The following is a 7,724-nucleotide window of genomic DNA, read 5'->3' on the forward strand; positions in this document are numbered from 1 at the left end:
GGCGCGAGCGGTGTCGGAGAGAAACAGGGGGAGGTTGCGGATGATGAGGTTGTCATCATCCGTTCCCCCAGTTGGCAGGCCAGCCGGTAGTCCGCGAGCCACAGTTCCGGTCTCGTCTCCCCCGAGTACTTTGCGATAGTAGTCGGGGTTCGGAACCGAGTCGGGAACGGCGCCCGTCGTATGGCGCGGCTGAAAGCCTGCGGACCGGGTGGTTCGGGCGAGGGACTCCGATCCTCCCCGCTGTCGTAGCGTCCCCCACGCCTGGGGTGGTAGCCTCGGCGCACCCTCTCGTCGAGGTGGGCTCGACGGTTGCGGTGGTGGTGCTCGTTGCCGAGGCGACCTGGGGCCACAGGCGCTGTGTTGCGCGTGCGCCCGGTGTGGACCGAGGCTTCCCGCATGAATCGGGAAGTCGCGTCGCGATGTTCCGAGGGGTACCCCTGCCTCTAGGAGATTCTTGAGCTCTCCCTGGATATGCCGCCCCTCGGTGGTTGACGGTTCCGGCATCGCGCGGAGAAGCATTGCTGCTGCAGCCAGGTTCTGGCCGACTCCACAGGAAGTTGGTGGCGGCCTTACCCTGACATCGTCGGCGATGCGGTGCTGGGTACCCTGGGGTAGATGACGCACTTCTCCGGCCGGAGGTTGGCCCGCCCATTCCTGCCCGATGTCCCGGTGGATCGGCTCAAGCGTTCCTGCTCCCTCGTCGAGCCTGGCCTGCACCCCGCGGATTTGCTCGAGCTATGGGTCATGACCCCCCGCCGGAACGGGGACCACAGCTAGCTCCCGTAGGATGTCAACGCATGGCACAGGCCTAGGGAGATCACCGTTCTCCGGCATACCAAGATGGTTGCCTTCGTTGGGACCCCCTAGATCGACGTGGAAACATTCACGACTTGGGTCGCAGTCCTCGTCGCCGAGGCTGCGGCTACCGTCAGAACAGTCAGAAAGGCAGTAGTCGCATGCGGTCATGAAGTCCCGCATGGCACTGGCGTTACCAAGTCCAGAGAAATCCCAACAGAAGTCAGGCTCATCATCTTCCTCGGACCCCGAGGGCCCATAGGTCGAGACGGCCGTCAGCCGGTCCCAGGGTGACCGCATACGATACCCCAGAGGGTTTGGACTCGCCTCTACGAGGGCGTCCACCAAAGCGAAGTCGCTTGGCGGGTCGAAGCTGAATCCAAAAGGCGTGAGATGGGAATCGGTTGGTACCTCTTGGTCGACGAGCGGTGACGAAGTCACGTCTGGGGTTGACTGCACCGTCGTCTCAGGTACGAGGGTGACGCCCAGCAAGTTCTTCGCGAGCGTGCTGGCGTCGTCCGTTTGCTTGGGGTTGGCGTGTTGCAGGGAGACAGCGCTCGTCTTCGTTTCAGACGCGAGGTTGATGCCCGACGTGCCCCCCGTTGGGGCGCCGGCGCGGTCGACTCGCTCGACGGCCGACGAGGTGCTGCCTCCTGCTTGGCCTTGGTTGCCCCGCCTCCTCCTCCGTCGGCGGGGGAGGGGACGGGGCAAGCTCGAATGTTGTTCTTCCACCACGCGGGGAAGACGTCGTCGATTCCGCTGCCGGTGGGCGGGCTGTCGGTCGCCATTGTCGCTGTCGCGCGGCGGGGGAAGGAGTATCATGTCGTAGCTGCCGTCGAGGGACATGAACTCAAGACTCCTGAAATGGAGTACCGTCCCGGGCTGGAAAGGTTGCTGAAGACTGCCCATCTGGAGCTTGACGGGAAGTTGTTCGTCAACACGCAGCAGGCCCCTACCTGGCGCGCCAACTGTCGGCGTTTCGAAACCTGGGGGGTCCCTGGACCGACGAGTAAATGATCGCCGCGTGCCCCAGCCCAGATGGGTCGGCGCGAGACGGAGCACGAAGGGGGGAGGCAGCCGGAGGGAGACGGGCGTGAGAGGTGGAATACCGCGGCCTTCATGTTTGTCCCGCGCCCTGGTCGGGTGCGCTTGCAGTAGGGGGTTACAAGCGTCCACGCGGGAGGGAGCGAGCGGCCTCACGCGAGCGCCGTCCCGTCCTTCCCCGCGCGGCCAACCCTCTGTAAGAGGGCCCTGGTCCTTCCTTTTATAGGCGCAAGGAGAGGATCTAGGTGTACAATGGGGGGTGTAGCAGTGTGCTAACGTGTCTAGCGAAGGAGAGCTAGCGCCCTAAGTACATGCCATCGTGGCAGCCGGAGAGGTTTTGGCACCCGGTTCATGTGGTGTCGTGGCCGTCGGAGGAGCGCTGGAGCCCGGCGGAAGGACAGCTGTCGGGGCTGTCGAGTCCTTGCTGACGTCCTCTTGCTTCCGTAAGGGGGCTGAGAGCCGCCATCGTCATAGAGCGTGCGGGGCGCCATCATTACTTGTCTGGCGGAGCGAGCCAGATGGGACGCCGGTCTTGTTCCCCGTAGCCTGAGTCAGCTTGGGGCAGGGTAATGATGGCGCCTCCTATTGACATGGTCGGTCCGTGCCCTAGTTTGGGCGAGGTGGAGGCTCCTCCGAGGTCGAGGTCGAGTCTGTCTTCCATGGTCGAGGTCAAGTCCGAGCCACCGGGTCGGGCGAGGCGGAGACCGTCGGCTGATGCCCGGGCTGAGTCTGAGCCCTGGGGTCGGGCGAAGCGGAGTTCATCGTCCTTCGGGGTTGAGCCCGAGTCCGAGCCCTGGGGTCGGGCGAGGCGGAGTTCGTCGTCTTCCGGGGCTGAGCCCGAGTCTGAGCCCTGGGGTCGGGCGAAGCGGAGTTCGTCGCCTTCCGAGGCTGAGCCCGAGTCCGAGCCCTGGGGTCGGGCGAAGCGGAGTTCGTCGTCTTCCGGGGCTGAGCCCGAGTCCGAGCCCTGGGGTCGGGCGAAGCGGAGTTCGTCGTCTTCCGGGGCTGAGCCCGAGTCTGAGCCCTGGGGTCGGGCGGAGCGGAGTTCGTCGTCTTCCGGGGCTGAGCCCGAGTCCGAGCCCTGGGTTCGGGAGGAGCGGCGTTTCCCATGGCGCCTAGGGTCGGACTTGGCTGCTGTCAGCCTCACTCTGTCGAGTGGCTCAGCAGTCGGTGCGGCGCAGGCGGCGCAATCCTCTTGTTAGACCGGTCAGTGGAGCGACGAAGTGACTGCGGTCACTTCGGCTCTGTCGTCTGGAGGGCGTGCGTCAGGATAAAGGAGTCAGGCCACCGTTGCATTAAATGCCCCTGTGATTTGGTCGGTTGGCGTGGCGATTTGGCCAAGGTTGCTTCTTGGTGAAGCCTGGGCCTCGGGCGTGCCGAAGGTGTGTCCGCGGCTGGAGGGGGGCCTCGGGCGAGACGTAGATCCTCCGGGGTCGGCTGCCCTTGCCCGAGGCTGGGCTCGGGCGAGGCGTGATCGCGTCCCTCGAGTGGACCGATCCTTGACTTAGTCGCACCCATCAGGCCTTTACAGCTTTGTGCTGATGGGGGTTACCAGCTGAGATTTAGGAGTCTTGAGGGTACCCCTAATTATGGTCCCCGACACATAGCAAGAGAAATAATCTTCCACAATCGGATTTAATACTAACGCTAACTCCGACCTTAGTGTGTGTTTAAGTTTATAAATTTTAGGTTTCTCCTATTCAACCCCCTCTAGGTGACTTTGAGTTATGCCCAGTCCTCTGCATGCATTGGGCAGTGAAATTTTTCTTCACTTTGGCTAGAGCTCTGCTGGCTACACACCTAGTGTCGCTTCGCCTCCAATCCACCCTTCTGGTAAGCACCTCCACTCCACAACCAGTAATATCTCAACACCACATTACATAGATTCTGCTCAAGACTCTACCCATTCATATATCGCCATTCTGACCACTATACTAAATATTTGTTGATATACTTGTTGGTTTGTATGTTTACTTGTTCTTGCTGCATAGTTATCGGAGCGTTCGTGTCGTCTTGTGAAGGCCAGTTCTGCAAATCTACGCCAGACGGTGGAGCCATAAGCCAGTTCCGTGAGCTCTCACCATTTCACCGATTAAAGCACGGCAAGCTCACTGGATCCCTTTGATGCATAAATTACCTATGTTTTTCAAACACAACCCTCAACATGTTATTTTATGCATTATATGATTTTGCTACTAAGAGACATGTTAATATGGCCACCTAGCCTTAGAACTTTGCCGCAATTCATCTTTATACTCCTTGACATTTTTGTTACAAAATGATTTGAGAAAAGGTGTGAGTTTTTCAAAAGAAAATATTTTTCAAAACGTGTATGATGAAGGGTTATCACCCTTATCACCTTTGAGTGGGATGATTAGGGACTCCCTGGTTTGGGAGGGCCTTGAGGTGATGGTTCAACCGAGTTAGGTGTGAGCATGAAGGATTGTCCCTCTCGTATAAGGACCGGTTTATCATTATTCACTGCCTGTACTCTTATCAAGTACAACCACTCGAGACTATATGTATAGTCGCTTGATCCAAACTTACTCGCTCCGCACCCTAGGGTTATGGTGGCTGGGGAGCACTGAGAGGACAAGGAGGGGGAAAGTTTTGTCCTGGTTTGAGCATGGAGGTTGCCTTGTTCCTTTCGGTATAACCACTAAGGTAAAGTCGTGCAAGGGAAGAGAGAGTTTCGGATTCGGGTCTCATTGGCCATGAGATCGCAGAGCCGTAGAAGTGGGTAAAGTGTACACATCTCCGCAGAGTTCAAAAACCTATTCAAATAGTCTTTGTCCGCTGATATGGATGAGTTATGGCATGGATTTGACAATTAGTGTTTTGATTTCCAAAATGTTTTTGAAAAGTGGTTTTGAAAGGTCCGGCGGTTGATCTGTGAGCTATGGTGGACTGGAAGTCCAGTAGCTGCTTTTTTGAAAATGAAAATCGGTGGGAAACTATCTAGATTCCTAGATTGTTTAGTCCAGGGGATTTTGTTATATATTGAAAAAAACCTTCCTACTCCTTTGGGATAGGATGTGCTTTGAAAAAGATAAAATGTTTTACAAAATAGCCCTGCATCAAAAAATTGCTTTTTCTACAAAAATATCTCGAGCTCCATATACTCCATGCATTATATCTGATTTCCCCATTCTGTGGGTGAAGGTGGACTACGGGGTATGTAAGTACTCACTCTTTCTAATTTGTTGTTTGTAGATCATTGATCGGGTAAGAGTTATGCTTGTTCCCAACCATACTTGTGGTTGTTGGACCGCTGATTTACTTCGCTGCGTATATCGGGCTGCTTCAGCCCCACTCTGATGATATGTCCCGAGTTGTGGACAAACTCTTAAAGTTGATCGCCACCTTTATAGGTTTGTCTCGTTTAAGTAGATCTGAAGCCATATGTTTTATAAATGTGTATACTAGCCTCCTGGGACTAGTATTTGAATCACATTTGAGTCCCAGAGGATTGGGACACTTCAACTTCCCTATTCGTCTAGTGGCCTGATCTCTATTTTTATGATGTCTCTTAATGGTTGAGACGAAGGTACGATGATGTTGTATGACTGAAAGTAGTGTCGACGCTTCCTGGAAGCCATCAGAACTGCACACAACACTTTCTCAATTTTAGAATAATTTTGCTTGGATGGCCCAAGAACCTATGAGATGAAGTATAATGGCACTTGCTTCTTATGGCCATCTTCCAACTTTTCCTGGACTAGGACTGCACTCACAGTGGAGTGAGAGGCAAAATAACAACAAAGGAGCCCCTAGCGATGGTGGCAATAAGGAAGTTAATTGAATCAAATTTTGCTTAAGCTTTTTGAAGGCTTGCTATTGGGCTACCCCCATTGGAATACTTTAGCTGATTTCAATACTTCGAAGAATAGTCGACTTCATTTAGTGGACCTTGAAATGATTCTGTTCAAGGATGCGAGTCTACCTGCCAAAAATTGAACTCCCTTTCTTGACTTCAGTGGTTCCATCCAAAGTATGACTTCTATCTTGAGGGGTTTCGCTTTGATTCCCTTTGTGGACCCCAAATACACACTTCTCGGGGTTAAGCTTTGGACTAGCTTTTTCAAAGTTTCCAAAGATTTCTTGCAAACCTAAAATGTGGTTTTCTTGTTGGTGCTTCTAACAATGATTTCATCCACATATGTTAGCATATTTTTGGCAATTTGACTGTTCAATACTTTGCTTATCATCCTGCTAAAGCTTTTGCCAGCATTCTTCAGCCCCTTTGGCATCTGAAGGTAGCAATATGTGCCACTGGGTGTTATGAAGCTAGTCTTTGGCTCATATTATCTTTTTCATCCAAATTTGGTGGTACCTTGACTAATAGTCCAGTAGACTCATGAGTTCCAAAGTGGCTGCTGCATATATGAGAGAGTTAATTTGGGGCATAAAAGCGTAAATAATAATTATATTAACATATTACACTACGAACAGACATAATGTCTTAACCTTTATTCATCAAAGTACAGCGAAACATGGACATCCATGCATAGGAAGATGACCAGGGGTATCACTAGACTAGCATCCATGGAGTTCAGCATCATATCTTCATCTGCAAACTTCTGATCAAAATTAAGCAAGGGTGAGCTCAATTATGGTCGGGGCTCAGCATGTGGGGGAAAAACTAATGCAAGTTTAACAAGGTGAGGCTAAGGTTGAGCAGTAAGCATTTTAGTTGGTCAACGTTTTATTAACAACACCTGTCTTACTAATAAGTGTGAATCCCAAGTATTCCCATTAAACAGAGGTATAAGAGTATATCAAAAACACTTAAGTGAAACCACTTAAGCAAACCATTAGCAGATCATCGGATCTTGATTTATTTCCATCTTCAAGTTCAATTATCATGTGAGGAGTCTAGGCTGCTCTTAACCGTGAGCACGGCTGATATATCAGTTTTACACTCTCTAGAGGTGGCGCATCTTTACCCATGAGTCGTGATTCCCTTCTAGCCCGGGTTAGCTAGACCCGTATTCACTTTCGAGGTGAATGGCCAGGGTCTCACTATGAGGCTTCTCCCTAGAGTCCTCATTACGCAAATGTTGGAAATGGTCAACTGCATAAGGTACACCTACCGTAACCAACTTATAGTCCAGTCCACAGGGTAAAGCTTTGGGAACTATGCTCGTATCCAATCTGCCTGAGTCGGTACTATAAGCGCTCGCCAGGTGCCCCCGTTCCTGGTCGACCACGACCAACACCCAACATAAGACTTCCCTAGTTATTTAGCCAAGACCAGAGCCATGATAGTTCTCATGGTAGCACTGTTTTCCCGAGTGGTGACTCCATGTTCCAACTAATATGCAATAATCTTGTTTAACCATCGAGTTAACAACAATAATGTAAACTTACCATTTTGGAACATTAATATCATAAGCGGGAGTGACTGCATAAAGTTAAGTTGTAGCAATAGCATAGCTACTTGATTAAATCATAATCCTAGGTTAAACAAGGAGTAAGGTTGAAAAGGTTATCTAAATAGGTAACCCGTCAAGTTATGCATATATATCCAAAAGAGTAAACTTTAGTAAATGTATTGTTTGGGATCAAACAAAGTATGCAGAGGGAGAAGTCCACTTGCCTTGCTTAATGAAAACTTGAGGTTCTTCCACGGATCGAAATAGATCTTGATTCTTAACTACTAGATCAACCACTGAATATCACACAAACAAACAAGAAGAACAAACACCACTCAATAAAATACAACATTCACCATACATAAAGCTAAAAGAAAGCCTAACGAAAAGAGCGTTCGCTTTTCAAAAACATTACTCGCACGGGTTATAATAAAAGTTATTATTTTCAAAAATGTGTGATCTATACTTTATAAAAAAGACATGAGCTTAAAATATCTTAATAAAAATATACAA

This window comes from Zea mays, chromosome 8 (assembly GCF_902167145.1).
Source record: "Zea mays cultivar B73 chromosome 8, Zm-B73-REFERENCE-NAM-5.0, whole genome shotgun sequence".
Lineage (NCBI taxonomy): Eukaryota > Viridiplantae > Streptophyta > Magnoliopsida > Poales > Poaceae > Zea > Zea mays.